The sequence below is a fragment of the Phyllobates terribilis genome, unplaced genomic scaffold (assembly GCF_046119375.1).
Source record: "Phyllobates terribilis strain yellow unplaced genomic scaffold, ASM4611937v1 Scaffold_3__8_contigs__length_932513732, whole genome shotgun sequence".
Taxonomy (NCBI): Eukaryota; Metazoa; Chordata; class Amphibia; order Anura; family Dendrobatidae; genus Phyllobates; species Phyllobates terribilis.
Genome location: NW_027362763.1, coordinates 157,632,197 through 157,658,211, shown reverse-complemented (window position 1 = coordinate 157,658,211; position 26,015 = coordinate 157,632,197). Strand labels below are relative to the sequence as shown.

General features: G+C 41.0%; 1 protein-coding gene across 16 annotated transcripts in view; it reads right to left on the bottom strand.

Moving 5' to 3' along the window:
* Positions 1 to 24,961, bottom strand: part of MYT1L (myelin transcription factor 1 like) — a 679,346-nt gene extending 654,385 nt beyond the window's left edge. For 5 of the 16 annotated variants that reach the window (XM_073674215.1, XM_073674210.1, XM_073674221.1 and 2 more), the window contains exon 1: positions 24,637 to 24,961. The gene's annotated coding sequence lies outside the window, so the exon portion shown is untranslated. The other 11 variants (XM_073674224.1, XM_073674222.1, XM_073674225.1 and 8 more) reach the window with 6 other exon arrangements.
* Positions 24,962 to 26,015: the final 1,054 nt, after the last annotated feature.

Below are 26,015 nucleotides of genomic sequence, written 5' to 3'. Positions count from 1 at the left end.
CCACTTTGAATGATCATCCTGGAAGTGATTACCATTGTAACTTGCGGGCACCTCTATATGTTATTTCCCAGATTTCATTGATATACTTACAATACAAGGCGGATAACATGAAATTTAGGAAAGTAAAGGATGACAGTGATAATAGGTTTAAAGAGCTTGTCCACTAGTTTGATATTAACGACCTATCCTATTATTAATGTAATGCAATAGCCATTAAACAGCTGTGATATTTCACTCTATACCCTGCTGCAGCTGACTTCAAACAAAAACAGATAACAGCTGGTTGGTGGGGATGTTGGGAATCGGAGAGAAATGTGAAAAAACAATAAACTCTTTTAAAATTCTAATTCACCAGGTTCTGTTAATTTTTCAAAAATATTGACCAAATCTCAATACTTCAAAGCCTCCAATTGCCCTGAAAAGACTTGTGTAACACTTTTAGGTCTCCTAGCTTTGTATCTACCTCCTTTCAAGCTCTTTAACACAATCGCAGTCGATACAAAATTTTTTCGTTAGTCATTTGTTACAGTGCAGAACAGTGACTCAAACTGATGGTGTCGCTGTCAGAGGTAACATCATTCTGTTATGACTGAGATGAGTGATGAGCCATATATTCCATAATGCCTTCCGTTTTGTCCCCACTAATGTGCTTAGATTTTTTTGAGTGATTCGTTAGAAACAAATAACAAATTGTTTGATCCTGCATCGACCTGCGAAACTCATAAAATTTGGCACAAATTCAATTAGAAATTAGAATCGAATCGATTTGCTAATCTTTAGATATTGATGACCTTTCCTAAGGATAAGTAATCCATGTCAAACTGGTTCCAAATCTGTTTTACAGTATACACTACACTTGTATTCCTTGTTGTATAACCAATATGGGGTGACTTCTTAGAAATCTGACTTCTGCTGTCCTTCTGTTTTTCCTCCTGGAAATGTATGAATATATTATGAATGCAACAGTGTAAGACTGTGTGCAGACATGCCTCTTTGATGACGAGAATGCCCATGCGCAGTTCTCAATTTATTTACACATTTCTACGATGATTAACAGAGTAATGGCACAACGCAGAGTTCTAAGACGAGATGTCCCAGAATTCTTATAATATAGGGCACACAAGTATCTACAAAGACAGATGCATGAGGAAGAATGGCAGGTTCACTTTAAAGATGCATTGATAGTATACTCTACATATTGTTATGCACACGCCCGGGCTGACTGGCGTGTGTGTGATGTAGTGATTCCACTGTGCCATGAACCGGAGAGTGCCTGGAGGGGCGTAACTAAGTATCAACCCGATCCGACCAAGGTCGCACGACGGCTAACGACGCCGTGCACCAGGGAGGAACCGAGCAGAGGGACCAGGTGCTACTCCAGGCCAGACCCCGGACACGGCTGTTGACCCACACCGGGGAATACAGGAAAAGGAAGGTTAGGCTGGCACACAGACAGGTGGGTATTGGCAGGCACGGCTGGCATGCAGACAGGTGGGCACTGGCAGGCACGGCTGGAGTGCAGACAGGAGGACACTGGCAGGCACGGCTGGTATGCAGACAGGAGAATACTGACAAGTACGACTGGTGTGCAGACGGGGAGGTACTAGCAGGTTGGAGCACAGGCTGGATAGGGTCCAGTATAGACTGGGATTCAGGAACAGAACCACAGATGCGGTAGACAAGCAGAGCAGAGAGGAACCGCCGGAGCGGTGGGCAAGGCGGAGCAGAGAGGTACCGCCGAAGCGGTGAGCAAGCAGAGCAGGGAGAAACCGCCGGAGCGGTGAGCAAGGCAGAGCAGGCAGGAACTGCCGGAGCGATGAGCAAGGCAGAGCAGGCAGGAACAGCCAGAGCGGTGAGCAAGGCAGAGCAGGCAGGAACTGCTGGAGCGGTGAGCAAGGCAGAGCAGGCAGGAACCGCCAGAGCGGTGAGCAAGGCAGAGCAGGCAGGAACCGCCGGAGCGGTGAGCAAGGCAAAGCAGACAGGAACCGCCGGAGCGGTGAGCAAGGCAGAGCAGGCAGGAACCGCCGGAGCGGTGAGCAAGGCAGAGCAGGCAGGAACCGCCGGAGCAGTGAGCAAGGCAGAGCAGAGAGAAACCGCCGGAGCGGTGAGCAAGGCAGAGCGGGCAGAAACCGCTGGAGCGGTGAGCAAAGGCAGAGCAGAGGGGACAGGGCTCTGTTCACAAGGAACAGACTGGAAGGGAAAGGCAGAACCAGATACACACAAGATACTTGCAATGAAGTAGCGAGTGGACTCTAAACTCACAAACGGAAGTACAGCGACAACGAGTAGGAGTTAGGTGCAGGTTCAGACTCTGCAGAAAAAGGGAAGGTACGGACATAGAGAAAAACAGGTAACAGGCTAGAAGAGTGTTCAGACAGGAACTGAGTGTTCAGACAGGAACTGACACTGCAGCGAGATACAGGAGCGAGTCTGGGTATGCGGCCCCCAGAATGGCGGACAAACAGGCTAGAAGACACAGATAACAGGTCTGGGTATGCGGCCCCCAGAAGGCGAGACGAACAGGCTAGGAGCGTGTTCAGACATGCCTGGGAATACAGCCTCCAGGAAGGTGGACAGGCAGGAAAAACAGAACAGGACCTGGCACATCAGAGGCAAGAAGCCCTCTGAGGATAAGAGTTGCTCAGGCACCTCCTACTGGGTGGAGGGGGTTTAAATATCCAGTGACTCACAGCAATAGGCTGGAGACGCATTAGGGGTGCACCCACAGCAGCTATAAGAATCAGGAAGTAACTGGGCTGCCGCCCTAAGCAGACAGTCAAGGGACATGCACACAGCATGCACTGGAGCAGGAATAGCAGACTGGACAGACAGGTAAGATTGCGGTCTTGCATAGTGGGAGGTGGTGCACTAAGCAAGTACGCCGCCATGGATGGTACGCATATACTGTAATGCATCGCAAATGTGCATATCTACATGTTACAGTCAGCATTAGTTGCTAAGATGTTAACTATCATTTTTACATACAACATATAAGAATCCTGTAAATCATATTATATTATAAATAATAAAATGTTTGCTCAACTAAGTGTTAGGAATCTTTCTTTATGACATATGCAAGTTTTATGCCAACATCCTCACTAAACTGATGATCTTTCTGTACATGGTATTCAGCCAGGTCATTACGATATGTCTCTTAATATTTTTAACATCTCCTACTCTATTGTTGGGTGTCGAACATGTAGAAGGTTCTGGTGTCATAATTGCCTCTATTTTGACTGTTAACTCCTCTTTTCGGTCAAAGACTATTTTCAGAGTTAATCTTGATGATATTAAAAGGGAATCAGTACATTTTTTTCTATGTAATCTGTTGTAATCTGACAGCAGCATGATGTAGAGGCAGAGACCCTGATTCCAGCAATGTATTAGTTAGCAATGTATTAGGATCACAGTTTTCTCTGTTGCAGACTTAGCAGAGGAGTCCTGTATAACATCGCACACATCACTGATTAGCAGCTTTCTGTGTACAATGTATTGTGACAGAGAGGTGCTAATCAGTGCAGGGGGAGTGGTTGGACTAGGAGGCACGAGGAAGCTTGTCCTGTAGTGATAATCTCCTGCTGATAAAACACTTATTGTATTGAAATGGCAAAACACAGCTCAGTAAGTAACAAATCCTTCTTTCCCTACATCATGGTGGTCTCAGATTACATAGCAAAATCCTGCTGACAGATTCCCTTTAAACACGTTTATTTTGTATGTTTAGTCACAAGAGAGTGATGAGCCTTCTATTATACAGGTCTAATGATTGCTGTAGGGACCCATCCTCCTACTTTCATATAGAGCAGTGGTGGTACTGATGCACTGTTATAATGTTTATGTAACAAATTATGAAAAAATTCTGAAATTCTTCTTCTTGGCAGGATTTTTTTAAATGACAAAACCTGGCATTTTAACAGGAGTGTGTAGATTTTTTATATCTACTGTTTATATTGCACATAAAGATAAACACATAGACACATACAAAGTATATATGTACACATGCAGTTTTGAGTGTGGGGTGTGCTTGTGTTTGGGTATGTACTGTACCTGTATGCACATTTACATACCCAAGCACAAGCACACCCCACACTCAAAACTGCACAACAAACAGACACACAAAATCACATAAAACACAAACCACAAACGAAAACCAAACACAAACCACAAACAAAAACACACAACACACAAAGATATAGACACACAGGAAGAAGACAAAACAAATCCAAAAAATACAAAACACACATGAACACACACAAAAAAAACACACAAAAACAACTGTGGCATCTCTATTGTTTGCACTTTGTATCACCGTTTTAGCACTTTCATTTCAATTTCGTAGGAGGTGCTGGATAAGTTACTGTGGACTTTCAGCTCGCTGTATACTGTATGTATGCTAGGTATACTTTTCTATCAATGTATAAATGATTGCCATTGCTCCGTGCCATGGAAGACAATGGTGCAATGTAAATAAATAAATGAATACATAATAGTTATTACATCTCCATAGCACGAGGCTCTGGCAATCTGCAATCTCCATATAAGACATAGTTCCTCAGGATTCATACATTTATGATGGCAGACACCTGGGAATCCAGTCTTCTGCATCTTGCAATGATTCCTTCTGCTCTGAATCAGACAAACTATTAGTCTCAATGCAGAAGTCATTCGCCTGGGAATCCATTAGGATATCACTGTGATCTCCGTGTAGCTCTGCCACAGGTCAGCCTAGATCCTATCAATATTCGGGAAGGTTTATATCAATACATGCATCTTGCATACAGAGATATGAATGCATTAAGGTTAGGCGGATCTCTTCTAGATGAACGGCTGAGGGATATTGCAGGTAATGGAGATTCCTTTGATAACTCCCTCAAATATCATATGAAAAGAAGCTCCAGATTCGGCATAGGTAGACTTAGATCTACTGGAGCTGCCTCATTAAAATTCTGCTCTTTAACTTATTTCTCCAATTCATCTCTGGGCACTCAATCGTATGACGGCTCCACACATGGCATAGCCATACTATGACCCCCACAGAAGTCTATGGAGGCATTCTAATCCATGTTACACGGGCACGTAATTGGCTTTTCTGACGGATTGCTTTTAGGATGTCTCAGCTCTGTAATATGGTAAAGTATGAAAGTAAAACTTGGCACTAAAAATGGAGTCCCAATGACTCTATGTGAAACTCCAGAAAACCCACAAGGACCAGAACCGTGACCAAAGTCCGAAATGGATTTAGAAGAAATTTTAAGTATAAAGGAAGGACTTTTACTTCTCTTACCTATGATTCTAATCTTAAGAGTTTATATTGAGCCTTTATATTGAGCCAAACAGACTATTCCTATGCAATAGGAATGTAGGTCTGTCAACTACAGCTTACTGACAGTTTTCAAACACACAACATTTTCCACAATGCATAAAATAAAAATGAACTTAAAAAGATTTATTTCCATTTGCTTAAAATGGATCTGTCACAACACAAACTGCATATTTTATTAAACAGATCTCTTAGACCTGATGAGGCTGGTGCATTTACTCTCAAATTCCAAGTCAGAATCGTTTTTGAAAGTTTTCCTGGCCGATATTGACCAGAGCATTTTTTTTGAGTTGGTATCATAATGTGCTCATTTTAAAATCAGGATTATACAACCGTTCTGATTTTCAAAGTAAGTACACCATTCTCCTTAGGTCTAACAAATCTGTGATCTGTTTAATAATGCATTCATTTCTTATTATGAAGTCGGATTGACAGGTCCCCTATAATGTAACAACAATGATCAAATATGGAGCTACAACCAAGTTTATGGTCAGTTTTACAGGTATTATTATCGTTAATACTGTAGGTGAGCATAGTTTTTTTCCTTATACGCAGTGGATCCATTAAAGGGACTCTATCAGCAGGTTTTTGCTATGTAATCTGAATACTGCATCAGGTAGGGGTTAATACAGAGATTTCAGGAATGCCTCTCTCATCAAGCTCTATGGTTTTGTTTGCTTGCAATCATTGTTTTAGCACCAAGACCTTATCATTGCTGGGACACAGCAGTATGCATACTAGTCTGACACACCCCCTCCTGTGATAGGCAGCTCACTGACTATAGACATTGTACATACAGAGCCTGGTGTGGGCGGGGTTAGCTTCCTCAGCTCTGCTGTATTGATAAATCTAAAAAGTCTAATTGTGTCAGAATGGCTGCACCCAGTAATCTATGTGATACATTATTGGATTCAGCTTCTCTTTGCCTACATCAGGCTGCTCTCACAGGAGGTAGCAAAAACCTGTTGACAGATTCCCTTTAAGTCTCAAAGAACTTTTTCAAGATCTAAAATGATACTACCCACTGATTTTATAGAGTTCATGCCGATAAATAGAGTTTCCAATTCTATTGCATTTTGATCAAGAAGTTTGCCCTGTTCTACATTTTAGGGCAAGAGTTTCTTTTTTCAGTGATTCTAAGAGAGGTGTTTTATGATGTCAATGTGTTTTTACAGGGCTTTCAAATGGATTGCTCTGAGCAGACCACAAAAAGTATCATCATCTATCATACAGTATATCATTTATCCACAAGACAAGTGGCATATATATGATCCTTGAGGGTCCTACTGCTGGAACCTCCACCGATCATTGGGACAGGGGGACTGCGCCTCCTTTGTAGGAGAGTTTGAATTGAGCAACATTCACACACGTGACATTCCATTCCACCGAAATAGCCAAATACAGCATTCGCCAATATTCTCATGATCCATGTGTCACCATCGCTTTCATCAAAGAAGGTTGGCCTGAATGAAATAACTCATCATTTTTCAAGGTGAAGGATTTCAAGAATGTCAGGTTGGCTCGAACAACCACCTAAATATGACACCCTCTACCTGCATCCCTCAACTTGCAAATCTAACAAGGTTTGTTCCAAGACCCATAAAATATATCACCAACCTTAAATATAACTGTCATTTCAAAAACTTGGGGGGAGAGGGGTATTCATTTTATAGGTGGGGGAGATAGTGCAGATAGTGACCTGGGCACAAATAAAGAAATTGGGGTAGGAGTAGAAGGAATAGAGGTACAGAGAGATACATAAAATGCATGTACACTAATGCCAGAAGCCTCACCAACAAAATGGAAGAATTAGAATTAATTTTGTTGGAAAATAATTATGACATGGTGGGAATATCTGAGACATGGCTGGATGAGAGCCATGACTGGGCAGTTAATTTACAAGGCTATATTCTGTTCAGAAATGACCGTACAAACAAGCGAGGGGGTGGGGGTGTTTATATGTAAAATCATCCTTAAGGCTGAGTTCACACGATGCGTATTTAATGCGTTTCCGCGGCATTTTTGCAGTTGCGTAAACGCCGCGGAAACGCATGAAAAACGCATGGGAGAAGGGAAGCAATGTTCCCCAATTGAAATCCGCATGTGCTGTGCCCATAAATAAATTCTGTAAAATCCAAATCAAGGCAGCAAATATTGAGACAGGAGAAACTCATTGCCAGAGAAAGTAAAAATAATCCCAAAATATTCTTTAACTACATAAATAGTAAAAAACGAAAAAATGATAGTGTTGGCCCCCTTAAAAATAGTCTGGGTGAAATGATGGATGAGGTTGAGGAAAAAGCCAATATGCTAAATGATTTTTTTTCAACAGTATTTACACAAGAAAATCGCATGACAGAAAACATGATCAGTGATAACAAAAATTCTCCATTAAATGTCACTTGCTTAACCCAGCAGGAAGTAGGACGGTGTCTAAAAATCACTAAAGTTAACAAATCCCCGGGCCCGGATGGGATAGACCCGTGAGTACTGCTGGAATTAAGTAACGTCATAGATAGACCATTATTTTTAATCTTTAAAGATTCCATAATAACAGGGTCTGTACCACAGGACTGGCATATAGCAAATGTGGTGCCAATATTCAAAAAGGGGACAAAAACTGAACTTGGAAATTAAAGGCCAGTAAGCTTACCTGTGGGTAAAATCCTGGAGGGTTTCCTAAGAGATGCTATACTAGAGTATCTGAAGAAGAATAACCTCATGACCCAATATCAACATGGGTTTACGAGGGACCGTTCCTGTCAAACTAATCTGATTAACTTTTATGAAGAGGTAAGTTCTGGACTGGACCAAGGAAATGCAGTGGATGTTGTGTATATGGACTTTTCAAAAGCTTTTGATACGGTTCCACACAAAAGGTTGATACATAAGATGACAATGGGGATAAGGGAAAATATATGTATGTGGGTTAAGAACTGGCTCAGTGATAGGAAACAAAGGGTGGTTATTAATGGAACACACTCAGACTGGGTCTCAGTTAACAGTGGGGTACCACAGGGGTCAGTATTGGGCCCCCTTCTTTTTAACATATTTATTAATGACCTTGTAGGGGGCATACAGAGTAGTATTTCAATATTTGCAGATGACACTAAACTCTGCAGGGTAATCAATACAGAGGAGGACAATTTTATATTACAGGAGGATCTATGTAAACTAGAAGCTTGGGCTGATAAATGGCAAATGAGCTTTAATGGGGATAAATGTAAGGTAATGCACTTGGGCAAAGGAAATAAAATGTATAATTATATGCTTAATTGTAAAACACTGGGAAAAACTGTCACTGAAAAGGACCTGGGTGTATTGGTGGACGACAAGCTCACGTTTGGTGACCAGTGTCAGGCAGCTGCTGCAAAGGCAAATAAAATAATGGGATGCATTAAAAGAGGCATAGATGCTCATGAGGAGAACATAATTTTACCTCTATACAAGTCATTAGTGCGACCACACTTAGAATACTGTGTACAGTTCTCGTCTCCGGTGTATAAGAAAGACATAGCTGAACTAGAGTGGGTGCAGAGAAGAGCGACCAAGGTTATTAGAGGACTGGGGGGTCTGCAATTCCAAGACAGGTTATTATTCTTGGGGTTATTTACTGTGGAAAAAAGAAGGCTTAGGGGTGATCTTATTACTATGTACAAGTATATGAGGGGACAGTACAAAGACCTTTCTATTGATCTTTTTACTCTGAGGCCTGAGACGGGGACAAGGGGGCATCTTCTACGTCTGGAGAAAAGAAGGTTTAATCATAATCACAGACGCGGATTCTTTACTGTAAGAGTAGTGAGACTATGGAACTCTCTGCCGCATGATGTTGTAATGAGTGATTCACTACTAAAGTTTAAGAAGGGCATGGATGCCTTTCTTGAAAAGTATAATATTACAGGTTATATATACTAGATTCCTTGATAGGGCGTTGATCCAGGGAACTAGTCTGATTGTCGTATGGAGTCAGGAAGGATTTTTTTCCCCCAATGTGGAGCTTGGTGTTGCCACATGGTTTTTTTTTGCCTTCCTCTGGATCAACATGTTAGGCTATGGGTTGAACTAGATGGACCTAGTCTTCCTTCAATCTTTAAAACTCTGTTACTATGTTACTATGTATATTATTAAAAGTTTTGATCGAAAGGGGGTCCTAGTGCTGAAACCTTCACCAATCGATAAAAGAGTAGACATGCTCTTCTCCAAAACAGGTGACAGGCTCTACGGACTTTCTATTGAGTCTGTCTTCAGTCTTGGTGGAGAGCCGTGCTTGGCTGAGAACTTCTGCTTTTTCTCATTGGGGGTCCCAGCACCAAACATGATGAAAGATTTTGGAAATGATGGTTAACACTTTTAAAGTGATTTACAGGATTAGGAAAAGTCATAATGGTACAGTAGTGCTCCTCTCCAATACAAAATGTTAAAAATCCCAAACAAATAGTAACAGCGTCAGGATGCTATCATCAGAAAAAGTCAGCACCTCAACAGCGCCACACCTGTGCACTGGCTGTGTATGGTATTGCAGCTTAACAAGGTGGGACAATACAAGTGCAATAGGATCTTATCTGATAAACCAGTGAAGGATTAGAGGATGCAATAACTACTCACCTTGTGGGGTTGTGTGACCCACAACAAAAGTTGCCATTTTTGAAAGTAGTTGTACCGGCTACTGCAACACCAACGGGTTGGAGGATCTAATGTAGTAATCAAATAATAAAATTGTTCAATCTGTGCTACTGGTTATGTTTTCACAATAAAGATGCAATATCTGGTTTCAAGACGTCTATACGGTTTTATTCTCAATGCGTTTCGAAGTTATCAACTTCTTCCTCAGGAGAACAACAACTGTTGTTGTTCTACTGAGGAAGAGGTGTGAAAACTTTGAAACGTGTTGAGAATAAAACCCTGTAGACGTCTTGAAACCAGATATTGCATCTTTATTGTGAATACATAACCAGTAGCACAGATTGACTAACTTTTCTCCACTATTTTGTATGGCAGCTTAACTCTACTGAGGTCCAAAAGGCCGGTCTGTGAAATCACACCCAAGCTGGACTGGCCTGCTGCTATTTTTGGAATAAAGAAGTCTTATTTTTATTAATCTCGCTCAACCCCTTAGAGAGTAAGAAAGAAGAAAAAAATAAATTTATGTGATAAGGAGAATATCTTTAGGGTATCGCTGATATATTTATTGCATAACGATACACGGGGAGAAAATGTCTCCATCGTCGTCATTAGATTCTGTGGTGTCTGAACAGGTGGCAAATCGTTTTGGTAAACAAGTGCATTAGTGCGTCCTGTGAGGATGAACCAGTAAACTTCTTATCTTACGTTATGGGTGTTTGTTACTCAGGGGATAAACTGTTGCCAACTAAACAAATGCAGAGGAGCCTGATCATCTAAATCATTGAATTCATTAGACATAAAAACAAACCTTCAGTTTTCTTTTGTTTTCATCAATTCATCAAGTGAATAAAAAGAAAATATTTCTGACGTGACACGATGATGCACACATACAATCAGCTGAAATACATGTTCTGTTTATATTCAGTATATGTATATATCTGTCTCAATCCCTGAATTCAGGTTTTCCGTTCAGTCCCATTGCCCCCAGTGTATAATATCCGACCCCCGCCATGCCGTCTGCCTGTACTAATATTTATGATAGAATAGATGGTGGTAAGGAGCTCACTGGTACCAGCGCGGTCCTGTAATAGGACATCACTGGTGCAAAAAGTCAGTTTATTATAATTTTTTCTTTCCTAAATGTTCCCCCATCACCTGTGAGTGATATTACTGAGAAGTGGAAGGTAATGCAGCAACTCAGCCATGAAGAGGAGACCCGTTAACATTACAGAGCGGGGTCAGCGAGTGCTGAGGACTCAGAGCAGAGGGCAGGAAAGTCATCAACGCTCTGCTGACTCCATAACTGCAGACTCCAAACCTCCTCTGGTATTAACATCAGCAGCATGACATTGGATTCCATGGTCGAGAGAAGCACGCAGCCTTACATCACCAAGCACAATGCCAAGTGTTGGATGGAGTGGTGTAAAACAGCCTCCACTAGACTCTGGAGCAGTAGAAACGTGTTCTGTGTAGTGATGAATAAAACTTCTCTATCTGGCATCTGATGGACGAGTCTGGGTCTGGCAAATGCCGGGAGAACGTTACCTGCCTGACTGCTTAGTACCAGCTGTAAAGCTTGGTGGAGGAGGGGCAATACTATGCTACTTTCTCCACTTATGAGTCACTTATTCCCCTTTCCCCGCCTCCGGAACTAGCTATGCTCTCTGAAAAACAGCTAAAATCTGTCTTACTCAGGAGTAGCTCCTGATAGCTCACACAGGGGTCAGATTACAGCTGCTTAAAAGAGAGAGGGATAGGAGCAGAGTGGGAGAGAGAGTTTGTGTTCCTACTTTCTAGTAAGTGTTTTATCTCACTCCAGTTCTGGATTCACAGATAGATTGTTCAGTACTACCGTATAATGTCTTTCATGCTCCTACTAAAAATGGGCTACATAGAGACAGCAGAGCAGGAACCTCTCATGTCTAAGTGTAATAATGCCAGATATATGTAATATAATACCCAGAAATAAGGTTATTGCTCATGTACACACACACGACAGCTGGAAGAAGAGTAATCATGGTGATCGTGTCACAATATAAGTAATTTGAGCCATGCTATTGGCAAGGTTTCTTCATCCCATAGGACAAGTGAACCATACTGAAGAAGTGATTTATGGCTTTTAGAAACCATTCTAATTCTGTTTATCATGGCACTGTGATCGGCCATGCATCCTGATCATGGCCCTTGTCCTGCATGATGTCCCCATCCATGATTGTCAACCTGTTTTATTAATTTGTTTTAACAACCTATCCAAAAATCCCCAACCTCTAACATTTACAGATACATTGAAAAACATAATAAATCAGTAAACAGAAAAAACTGTCCGGCACATCCAAAACAAGAAATAGGTGTGTACAGGTGCTTACAAGGAACAGCTACCTCCATATACAACTAACAAATAAAGTAGCACTCTGCAGAGTGCTTCTTTATTTGTTAATAATAAATCAGTAAGATTGTAAGTGATGTATATATATCAATACTTCTATAACACATCAGCGGCAGTGGGAAGAAGTGCCCTATATTTACCGACTGCCTGGGAATTTCTGGACTTTGGTCTTTGCCCTTTGGCCCTTCTGACCCAGATGATGTCATACTGTCTTTGTCTACAAATGACATGACATCACTTCCTGTTTCAGTGACCACAGAGTCTCATCTGCTAGCCGACCTCATTGTGGTAGTAGTCACAGTCAAGAGTTCATATAGGTGCCCGGGGGAGAACAAGACGGGAACGCTCCAATCATGAAGTCTAAATTAGAGGATGGAACACAAAGAAATAGAAAAAAATGTTGGATAGAGTGTGGGACTTTGCTTGATTGGTAAAACTGAGTTTTTGTGTTGGAATTTAGCTTTTTGGGTATCTGGTTCTGCTGAGAACATGATGTGTCTGAACATAATACCATGGCTGGGTGTATGCAAACTTCAGTATTATCGTTATCAATGTGATTTATGGGTTATTGTGTGATGGTTGTTAAAAAGGGAGTAAACAGTAACCAGACACTTCTGCTCAAAGAACAAGAGGATAAAGCATGTTACAGTCCGACATGTCCGATCTTTCCTTCCCTTGGTATCTGTTCTTGGGGGGTGGGGGATATGGGAAGCCACCATATAGATTAGATGGTTGTCTCTTGCCATCGAAGCCAGTTTGTCTTGTCAAACTTCATTTACTGTCCATGAGCACCTTAGTGGACTCCTATTGCTGGGGCAGCACGGTGGCTCAGTAGTTAGCACTGAAGCCTTGCAGCGCTGGGGTCCTGGGTTGAAATCCCACCAAGGACAACATCTGCAAAGAGTTTGTATGTTCTCCCCGCGTTTGGGTGGGTTTCCTCCGGGTTCTCCGATTTCCTCTCACACTCCAAAGACATACTGATAGGGAATGTAGATTGTGAGCCCCAATGGGGACAGCCATGATAATGTATGTAAAGCGCTGTGGAATTAATAGTGAGTAAAATAAATAAAATAAATTGCAGCCTATGATAGACAGTGCAACACAAAGGCCTTAGAAGGAAAATGGTGCAATTTTTTTTTTAATGAAAGCCAAATGCAAAAATGATTTTAACGCCCAATTATATCTATTACAGTAAAAAATAAATAACATTGTCTCTAAAGGTTTTTTTTTTTTACAAAGTTTTTAGGCTGTGTTACATTACTTATTTGTCTATATAATACTCCAGTGACTACCAACTAACCAAATGTAAGACACAGGGTATTCTTATAGGGTAAAATGAGATTTTTGTTTCCCATGAAAGCAACTAACCTATAACACAATATACAGTGGGTACGGAAAGTATTCAGACCCCTTTAAATTTGTCACTCTGTTTCATTGCAGCCATTTGGTAGACTCTAAAAAGTTCATTTTTTTCTCATTAAAGTACACTCTGCACCCCATCTTGACTGAAAAAAAACAAGAAATGTAGAAATTTTTGCAAATTTATTAAAAAAAGAAAAACTGAAATATCACATGGTCATAAGTATTCAGACCCTTTGTTCAGACACTCATTTAAGTCACATGCTGTCCATTTCCTTGTGATCCTCCTTGAGATGGTTCTACTCCTTCATTGGAGTCCAGCTGTGTTTAATTAAACTGATAGGACTTGATTTGGAAAGGCACACACCTGTCTATATAAGACCTCACAGCTCACAGTGCATGTCAGACCAAGAATCATGAGCTCAAAAAGAACTGCCCAAGGAGCTCAGAGACAGAATTGTGGCAAGGCACAGATCTGGCCAAGGTTACAAAAGAATTTCTGCATTACTCAAGGTTCCTAAGAACACAGTGGCCTCCATAATCCTTAAATGGAAGACGTATGGGACCACCAGTAGTCTTCCTAGACCTGGCCATCCAGCCAAACTGAGCAATCGTGGGAGAAGAGCCTTGGTGAGAGAGGTAAAGAAGAACCCCAAGATCACTGTGGCTGAGCTCCAGAGATGCAGTAGGGAGATGGGAGAAAGTTCCACAAAGTCAACTATCACTGCAGCCCTCCACCAGTCGGGCCTTTATGGCAGAGTGACCCGACGGAAGCCTCTCCTCAGTGCAAGACATATGAAAGCCCACATAGAGTTTGCTCAAAAATACATGAAGGACTCCCAGACTATGAGAAATAAGATTCTTTGGTCTGATGAGATGAAGATAGAAATTTTTGGTGATAATTCGAAGCGGTATGTGTGGCACTGCTCATCACCTACCCAATACAATCCCAACAGTGAAACATGGTGGTGGCAGTATCATGCTATGGGGGTGTTTTTCAACTGCAGGGACAGGACGACTGGTTGCAATTGAAGGAAACATGAATGTGACCAAGTACAGAGATATCCTGGATGAAAACCTCTTCCAGAGTGCTCTGGACCTCAGACTTGGCTGAAGGTTCACCTTTCAACAAGACAATGACCCTAAGCTCACAGCTAAAATAACAAAGGAGTGGCTTCAGAACAACTCTGTGATCATTCTTGACTTGCCCAGCCAGAGCCCTGACCTAAACCCAATTGAGCATCTCTGAAGAGGCCTGAAAATGGCTGTCCACCAACGTTCACCATCCAACCTGACAGAACTGGAGAGGATCTGCAAGGAAGAATGGCAGAGGATCCCCAAATCCAGGTGTGAAAAACTTGTTGTATCATTCCCAAGAAGACTCATGGCTGTACTATCTCAAAAGGGGGCTTCTACTCAATACTGAGCAAAGGGTCTGAGTACTTAAGACCATGTGATATTTCAGCTTTTCTTTTTTAATAAATTTGCAAACATTTCTACATTTCTGTTTTTTTCAGTCAAGATGGGGTGCAGAGTGTACTTTAATGAGAAAAAAATGAACTTTTTGGAACTTACCAAATGGCTGCAATGAAACAAAGAGTGAAAAATTTAAAGGGGTCTTAATACTTTCCGTACCCACTGTATATTTCTTGAAAGGTAAGATTTTCTAGTAATATATGAGATTTTTTTCTGATAAATATAGATTTTTTTATTTTGTATCTCCATTATGGAGCTATTAGCAATCAAAGTATTTGGCAACTAATGAGTTAACTTTTTGTTACGTCCAAGTGGGCGTGATCAGATAAGAACTCATTCAGTCCCTGCATCTGCATGATTTATGCCTGTTAGTCTCAACACATGTGAGGAATCCCTAACAAACAGGCAATCTCTGCATGTGTTGAGGCTGACTAACAGCCATAAATCATGCAGATGCAGGGACTTGAACTGAATATACGAGCATGCCAAAGATATTTGGAAAGCACCCGAGATTGAAAAATGCCCACCCCCAGTGAAAGCTATCTGATAACTTGGACTTAATTAAAGTTAACTCATTAGGTGCCAAATACTTTAATTGCTGATATCTCTGCAATTACAGTATATGTTTTTAAAAAAGCAACAACATTATATTACATCATGTGTTCATTTCAACATGAATAATTTGGCGAAAGGTCCTCTCTTAGTACTAATTAAAATTCCCAGTGTTGAACATCCTCTACACAGACCCATACACAAAATTTCTGAAACTAAAAACCATGTGGCATGCAATCTCCATGGCTTTAGCTAGGGTCATCAACAATACCTGAGATTCATGATATGAAATAATAATCAGGATTTCATTATAATAATCTTTGTTGATATAGTGCAGACCTATTCCCATATTGCCCATACATAGAGTGAAGTTGGGCAAACCCATCAATTTCAGTAGGACTAAGAAACTTTCTTATGGTATATGGTGGCCACCTAATTCTCTCCTGACAAATAATGTCGAGGAGAGAAGGATAGGACAAGTTTAAATGCAATGCCCAATCCTTTTGCTTTTAGCTAGTGTAAGAGGTTTCTGCCATTGATTTACTTCCGTCTCTCCCCCCGTCTAAGGAGGGAGGATCGGAAGTAATACATGGACACCTTTACAACTTCGGAAAAAATCAAGTAAAATGTCAAGTAATGAAAGCAAAAGAACAAAGGATGATATGAAAAGAGTGACGTCCCTACACGTAACAACTTATAAATGGCTTTTATCATCAGAAGTAGTTGTTGATGTATCATCAACCTCAACTTTGTTGCGAAGAACAAAAGGCAAAAACAGTAAAGTTGGACGAATCAATTCACAAGACTTAGTCCAATGGCCACATCAGTAATCTGCGGTAGCTGGATGGGAGTCCTGAGAATCACCTTGTACTTAACGGCATCTGCAGCTCTTCTTATGATTAGCTGGTCTGGCGGGACATCATCTGTGGATAACACCGCAATGATGATGTTGCATCAGGCCGGCTAATCAAAAAAGGAGCCATAGATGCCGGGAGGTAAGAGGCAGTTTTCAGGGCTCCCGTCAAGAGGCCACAGATTACTGACACGTCCAATGGATCAACTCTAAAAAATATCCAATGTTTTTGAACCTCCAATAAATAAAAGATGCAACTTTACCATCAGACTATGATATAGTTAGTAGATACCGAGAGCGAAAACAATGCTACAAGGTAGGGAGACGCATGGGGTGAGGGAAAGCTTGCAGAGGCCAATGATACCCGCAATAGGAGGTCATCAAAATTACTGGGCGTCAGAGAGGACACTTCGGCAGTGTCTCCAGAAGTGATCTTGTTTTAGTTGAACGGGGAACAAAGTCTACCCCAACTGGAAACAAATAAAGGAATACTCTTTGTCAAGATTGTGAATCATCTCACCCACCCTCAAAGAAAAAGGAATCATCCCAAAATAATAAACCTAAGGTTCCACAGGTGGTCTTCCTAAGAACTCATTTCCCCATTCCCAAGCCCCCTCATAACAAACATATCTCCGGTCTTCTAGAGACGGCACCATACCAAGTCTTTCCTCTATTACGAATATTAATTGGAGAACAAAGCGAACGGCATTCCTGTTGCCGTAGATTGCGGCGCTCACAAAGTGGTGCATGAAGAAGTCCACTTTTCCATTGTGAGAATATTAGCAACATCAATCTTAGAGCACAAGCCAGAGCCCCAGATAACACAGTCAGACGCTGAGCCAGCTGTTTTCTCTCTCTCTCTCCCTTTCCCCAATGAAACCAAACTACAAACACGTTGATCTCTTTCACAGACAAGGGCTCGCCTTGGAGACACCAGGAAGTAATTTTTGTTTATTGGTTAATTGGAGACCCTTTTAAAAAATTTTACAAAAAAATTGCAAAAACGAGTATGTATATATATAAAAAAAAATAAAAAATAAAATCGAACATTCAAAATTGAAACGCCAATCATATTTATATCCTAAATATCTCCAGACCCTTACTGCATTCCCTATTATGGAGCTCCCGGTGCTGGTAGCTGGTAAATAAACATATTTTTCTGCAATGTGGTGCAGACATGACTGCGGCCGGAAGACAGAGTACACTGGATTTTGACAGCAGTAGCCAATTGCCCAGATGCATAAAGCAGGTGGGAATTTCAACGCGGCAGAGGGTCTGTTGGCAGATAGAGCATTGATTTCAGTCTCTGCTATCAGTCTGCCATGGCAGACTCATGATTTAATAGCTCTCTATGGGTTGCCTGCAACACTGATTATTTCTATAAGAAAAAAAAAAAAGCAGGTTAGCTGCCACAGGGAATATATTCCTCCATTCCAGCCCCCCAAAAAAAGAATTCATAAAAGAATAAGACTAAGACTTTCAGGTCAAGCCCAGATCTGAGGAACTGTCCTAAGTTCTGAAAACAATGAGAATGGTGTTTGTGGAGAATGAGGTCCACCATCCACAATGCACCATCGACTTTGTTCCCTTTGTTTATAAACTATTTCCAGTTCCCGATACAGTGTATTTCTAGGGTAAATTAGGATAAAATCTCTGAATAAAGCCCCTAATTCGCTGCACAGACATCAGGAGCAAGAGAGGAACCAGACTCAATGCAGCATCCAGAAGTCTGTGTGGAATTTTAATCCATGGATGCTGCAATGCCAGGAAGCGCCAGCAGCAGATAGCACAAAGTTTAATGATAAATAACCTGGCAGATCAACACATGGACTTCAGACATTGTGCAAACATCCACCTACTTCATGGCTAGGCACAGGCGTAGGACATAGGGACACAAGAGTTAACCCCTTTCCTTCCAGACACTGAGATCATTTGGCTGTTATGGAATTTGCTGGAATGACAATGTGATAAAGTAACAATAGTGTCTTTGTTCTTATCCTTTGTTACTATGTCTATGGAACTTTTATTGTAGGTGGGGGGGGGGGGGGCAAATGCATGGTATGAATGTGAGAAGTCTATGGTCTGACACTGGTAATAAATCTTTAGTATCATAGGTAATAATGAAGCAGGATATTATGAAGACACTGCAAAGATAAGGTATAGATCCAGGAGACAAGTTAGCCTGGAAATGCAGACTTAATACAATTGTATATTTCGTAGGGTAGAGTGGTGTCTGGGATAAGAGTAATGTCATCAGACATGGCAAACGGGGGCTAGAGTATAAAATGTCTCCATCATCATCATCAACGCACGGCACAAGTTAGGATTCAGCTACTTCTGGTAAACATGCAGCACTTTCAAATTAGGTCAATCAGCGTCTGTGAAGGCTCCACCAGGACCGAGCTCCTACGTAGATGGGAGCAGACAGACAGGTGTAGCAGAGCTGACAGTGTCTTATTTCTGGTTTTCTGCAAACACACACCAAGTATAATGGCAAACGACCCAACTACATGACCTATAGTTCTGCTCAGTAGAAATCAGTCTACGTTCAGTGCTATGGACAAAGATACAATCAACTGGGTAAAATCCACCTTAATATGATGAATTTTTTTTCTACGTACCATGACAAAAAAAAAAAAAAGAAAATGCCTTGCAGTTTGCTTCGTCTAGACCTAAACAGCCACCGCCGGCTAATTTTAGCTCCTAACAGGTTCCACTCTCTGCAATGTCTCATCAATGCATTGGAAGTTAAGTTTACTTTGCAGACAGACGCACAATCCCCCTTCCCCCAACAACACATCGTCTTCACATGCTTCATCCAAGTCACTTCTGATACAAGCAATAGACAAAAGGAATATTTACCTGATGGAGAAACGGAAAACGTGAACTGATCTCAACTGGAGAAGTCTTAAGTCAACAAAGTCCAAAACGTGTCCCTCTTAGTAGGCCAAAAAAAAAGGCTGATCGGCAACCATTCTATCGAGGCAAAGACACCCCGAGTTTCCCCCACTTAGGAAATGCACCAAGAAAAAATTGACAAACCTCTTCCATGACAACTAAACTCTTCTAATGCATTTGAACGCCCACCATTCCTCTTCATTCATCCAATCAACTTTCCACCGCACCTCTTCCCTATCTCTTCCTTCAGTGGAGACGAGATCACTTCTCATCTGTATGCTAATTTTTGTGCCACATGGACAATAGTAATGATGTTTTCAGACTGGAACGCAATGGACCTGAAGTTCAAAAATAGATATTAATAGGGTTGACGCCGTTAAACGGCGAGAATGGATGAGCATGTGTGTGCACGGCTGAGGCTCAGGCATCGACTGTGCGTCCTCTATTATGAAAGCGGCAGACAGTCTGCGAGGCAATGGGCTAGAAAGCTTAGCTGTGTAGTACGCATGAAACACCAACTCCCTCAGAGACCACATTACTGCTGCAGAATAGCATCAGTAGCAGATTGCTGACTTACCCTGTCTCAGGCTGACATCCTTACAGAAGAGCAAAACATGTCCATTCCCCAAATCCTAGTGTCTTGGTACCCTTCAACGCTGAGCTGTATATTTTGCCAGGGTCTGCCTTTGGATTAAACAAATGATCTCCAACTCTCTTGCTTATTGGGCTGCTCAGACAAGTATAGGGATGTACTGTATGCTTTAACATTGTACCCACAGGCCCCTAAATCTCCAGAGCAGACTGGGTAGCGTGTGCAAGTGCTGTATATATTGTAATAGATGGGAACTCGGCAGCTGAACAGAGCGTTGGAAATAATCGCAGCAGTTATTTAATATAATATTATATGTCGCAGCATTCCATCAAACATCCCGACATGGATGGTTGCACAACGTCAACGGCATTATTAGGATCTGCAATATTTGTGTTGTTCTTGCAACGGAAGGTTTCTTAAGATTCCTCTTCTATGAATATTATGTGAGTGAAGGGATTGTGTCTGAACTTCTTGGCGTGAGAGCATAGGGGATGCCTAATATCACTTATGTAATCCATCTAGAAGCAGGAAAACGTGACTGCGATTAAGTCACATTGGGCTTTCTTAGCCAATCGCTCGAATTACGTCAAATTGCTAAATTGTAAACAACTCGGGATCTCGGCTCGTGTCATACATAGGAGGCTGATCTACCTCTGTCTGCTACGCTCCTAGGACGGGCATCAGACGAGACACTAAAGAGTCTATACCTGGCCAGGGGATCATGGTCGTGGTCAACCTGCGACCATACCTGAAGTCAACCAGGCAATGGCAGAAGTGGACAAGGACAACATCTGCAAGGAGTTTGTATGTTCTCCCCGTGTTTGTGTGGGTTTCCTCCGGGTGCTCCGGTTCACTCCCACACTCCAAAGACATACTGACAGGAGTTCACAATCTAGATTCCCTATGGGGACAGTGATGATGATGACTGTAAAGTGCTGCAGAAGTAATGGCGCTATATAAGTGAGTAAATAAATAAATATTGGCTATTACCCTGTTAAAGTGATGGAATCCAATCCCTGATTGAAATGATAGTACATTCAGCATTTACACAGCAAGTTGCAGAGCACTTTTATACAATCACGGCTCCGCAACTTGCAGTTGAATAGCGTATATCAGGAAACAGTTGCCAACTGGGTGCAAGTATGGAAAATATAGAGAGTGAGGTTTATTAACTAAGAGGGTTACATTGTCTCTTTATTCTCTCTCAAATTCGAGTTATAATTATTCCTATAATTATTCCTACCACTGTGCCATCAGTGGTTAGAACTGTTACATGGGAGCGCTGGGGTCCTGGGTCCAAATCCCCCCCAAGGACAACATCTGCAAGGAGTTTGTTTGCGTGGGTTTCCTCCGGGTTCTCCGGTTTCCTCCCACACTCCAATGACATCCTGATAGGAAATCTGGATTGTGAGCCTCAAGTGCTGTGGAATATGATGGTGTTACATAAGTAAAATAAATGCAGTGTGCAGTTGTATTATAAGGCCCAGCAGGCACTAACCAACCAAGGCTTACTAGGACCAGTAGAGGAGTCATTGGCTGTGTATCTCCGGACTACAGAGTGCTAAATAAATCCCATCCTTATCTTAACAAGGACCGGCATGTAATTCAATTTACTCATATGACTCAGTGCATGCAATGTGACTAAAACGCGTGTGACTTGTTTCTGAAAGTCTCAAGGAAGCATGTATATATACTAGGAAGTTGGAAAAAGGGAGAAGGGATTAATAAAACTTGAAAGGAGGAGTAAAGGGTGCTGGGGAGATGTAATGGGCCGTGGAAGGGCTGGCTGGAAGGAATGCAGGGTATAGATAGAGAACATGGAAACAAAACTGAGCCAAACAACTGAACAAAAGAAAAGTACAGCAAGAAGTGTGCAAAGGTGACACTGTGACAAACAGATCTGATAGATAGATAGATAGATATAATAGATAGATAAACAGAGAGAGATAGATATGATAGATAGATATAATAGATAGATAGATAAACAGAGAGAGATAGATATGATAGATAGATAGATAGATAGATAGATAGATAGATAGATAGATAAGATGTTAGATGTGGTATAGATAGATAAAGAGATAGATATACAGATAGATAGATAGACTGACATATAGATGGACAGACAAATAGATAGATAGAGGGATAGATAGATGGATAGACAGATAGATAGATAGAGGGATAGATAGATGGATAGATAGATAGATAGATAGATAATAGATAGATAGATAGATAGATAGATAGATAAGATGTTAGATGTGGTATAGATAGATAGATAAGATGTTAGATGTGGTATAGATAGATAGATAGATAGACTGACATATAGATGGACAGACAAATAGATAGATAGAGGGATAGATAGATGGATAGATAGATAGATATGCGATAGATAGATGGATAGATAGATAAGATTTTAGATGTGGTATAGATAGATATATCTATCTATCTATCTATCTATCTCTATATCTATCTATCTATACCACATCGAACATCTTATCTATCTATCCATCTATCTATGTATCTATTTATCTATCTATCTATTTATCTATCTATCTATCTATCTATCTATCTATCTATCTATCTGTCTATCATATCTATCTATCTATCTATCAATCATATCTCTCTCTGTTTATCTATCTATCTATTATATCTATCTATCATACATATATATCTATCTTATCTATCTATCATATCTATCTATCTGATAGATAAAATTGATAGATAGATAAGATAGATAGATAAGATGTTAGATGTGGTATAGATAGATAGATAGATATGTGATAGATAGATATAATAGATAGATAGATAGATAGGTGATAGATGGATAGATAGATATATAGATATGTGATTGATAGATAGATAGATAGATAGATAGATACATAAGATGTTACATGTGGTATAGATAGATAGATAGATAAGATGTTACATGTGGTATAGATAGATAGATAGATAGATAGATAGATAGATGATGGCATCAATTGCAGATGATCAGAGGAGGTAAGGCTGCCCATACATATTGGATTATTGTCAGTCGGATCCTCCGACAATCTTAATGCGGATTAATAGACAGACTATAGATAGATCTGTATATATATACATATATATTATGTGTAATAAAATGCTGAACATCTTTACCAAAGTGTAAAAGAATTGAGCAGAACACTAATAATGACATGGGATGCATAGAAAACCTCAGAGGAAACTACAGAAATATTCCTGCTGTTATTACATTACTGTTCCCAAACTCCTGAGCTAATAGCAGTGATGAGGATTCAGGCAGCTCTGTGTGAACATGGCCTGAGTGCCTGCTCCCTCCTCTCTGCTCTCAGCGCTGGACAGCTCCTGGTGCTGAACTAGGGGAAGTCATGAGACCTCAGCACAGACAGCAGCAGCAGCAGCAGTACAGATAGTGATGGCAGCTCTCAGGACTGAATGGCAGTGTCTACAGAACAATGACAGCCAGCTCCAAATCCTACTATAATCACATTAATGAGATTAATCAGTGAATTAGCAGCAGTCAAATGTCAGGGAATCTAAAGCTTGGTAATTACTTTATTTGGTGGTGTTGGGGGAGGGGGTGAACACACACAGTCTTATCATTGACACCCTGGGAACTGTAACCACTACACCATATATATATATATATATATATATATATATATATATGTATATATATATATATATATATTCACCAAATGCTCCAGCTGGACAGTAACAGAAGTAGTTGTGATACACATCACCAGCCGCAGTTACAGATGCAGCAGAGCTGAAATGGTTTATGAGCTTTTCGTTTTGTGTATTATGATAAATGGTTAAATTAAAATCACTCATTAGTTTCCTTTAAAACCCAACATGGCGACAGTGAACTAAGTCAGCTCTGCTACATCTGTGTTCACAAACATTATACTTTCAGCATATACACAATAGAGAAGGACTGCTGGAATATTCAGTTCTTGCTGGTGAAGACTGAAATTCTTCATATATAAATGCCTGTAACTAATGCACATGACAAACACCAAACTAAAGAGAAGTCATAAAACCCCATAAAAGAAGCCGTCTCTCCGGTGTGATGGATTGTGCCCATGGACCCATCAGTCTTCATTATAAGTTTAAGATGACAAGTTTTCCCCAGACGCCACTGACCAAAACAAAGGGTAAAGCTAGACCTCAGCACATGGTTCCTCCTCCTTAAGAAATGGCATTAAATGATACAGATATACAATATAATATCCTGAAACTACAACACAACCCCTTAAAAAAACTTAAGCTACTCGTTTCAATAAAATAAGGCTTTTACAGATGTAGCAGAGCTGATTCTATCGATGTAGCAGAGCCGGGTTTGTACTTTGTCATTAGATGCAAACTTTTTAATGTCTTTCTGAATGCAGTAAGTAATGTGGGACTGTTCAGCTCTGCTACATCTAGATCTGACTTTAATACAGTTCTGCACTGCAGGCTGACTCTTGAACAAACACTTTACGACAAAATTGCATGCAAACCTGACTACGGCATGGAGCAAGAAGGATGAATTGTAAAATCAGAAGTTAGCTGAAAAGAATGGTGCAAAATGAGCCTACCACAAAAATACTGCTCTGCTGCTTCCTCCACCGAAATCTGAATAAGACCCCCGTTGCATGTAAGAAGTGTTAAAATGACACCCACCGATAAACAGTCCTAAAAAAAATTAAAAAAATTGCAGCTTCCAGAAGACAACAGGGGAAAAAAAAATTCTCTGTCTCTCCCTCTTTTCAGTGTGTGTCTCTCTCTTTAGTGTGCTGAAGCTTAGGGGAAAAAATGTCGCCCTGGCAGGAATGACAAATGCGGTACGATAGGCTAGCAGGCCTAAGGGATCTGCTACAGTTCCACACACATCCTCTAATGCACGCACTCCCACTCATGCTCTCTATAGGCTTTTTTTTCACATTTTTTTTTCACCAGCTCTAAATCCCCGGCATATGACCTTCTGTTAAATAGATAAAAAAAAAATTGCTTATCAGTCATGCAAATGAGGCTGAATTCATTTTCCACAACAGATGGCCTCATAGATAATGATGATGGAAGAGAGAAAATTGAATGTCTCTCGCAAGGTGGCCATAGCAACCGGGAGCAGAATAATATCAATAATAAGCTAGCTGCATAATAAGGTTGTCAATCCCCCGAATCAAAGTCTCCGGCTAAATCAGGTATATCACCCCCCAACCCGTCATTTCTTAACATGTGATATATTTTCACCTTATGCTTAGGAAAAAAAAAGAGGAGGGGGGTATGTTTGACGCTTTATATTGCAAAGTAGAAAAATGCAATTAATATAATAATTCAGATATGCACAATGTATGGGGCCATGTATGATAACATTGCATGCATGGTCTAGTCATATAAAGCATCCAGACCAGACAGACTCCTGACTACGGATTTCTGAATGGTGATGCAGCCAGCCGGGTGGTGATGAAAGGGTTACTCCATGTAATGATATTGTGCAGCTCGGGGTCTGCAGTCTGATAAGCTCATTGACTAGCTAGCCCTGTCTTCCCTGCTTCCAGTCTGTGTGATGTGGAATACTGCAATGAGGCAGGAACAGCTCGCCTCAAGCTTCCACCTTAGGCTCCCAGGGGGCTGTCCTGCAAAATGAATCAGCAGCCATCCTTGAGCAGACTGATTAAAACGAAAATGGCAGGGCACATGTCTGGGCGGACCTAGGGGTTCAGCCTTTTCTGCCTAGTCTGGGAAGCATGCTCAATATAGCTCGTGCTAATAATGGCTTAACGCCTAGACGTTTCTTAGGAACCTGCAGAGCTAGCACGGGGGGTTCTGCGGGGACGATGGTGCTGGTGCAACTCACTTGGAGACGTCTTAAGATTTACCATGTGGAATGTGCCGTTTTAACTGCTTTTTAAGTTGCACTCAATATTGTAAATGATACAGATGCAAGTGGATACGATATTTAACAGTTAAATTT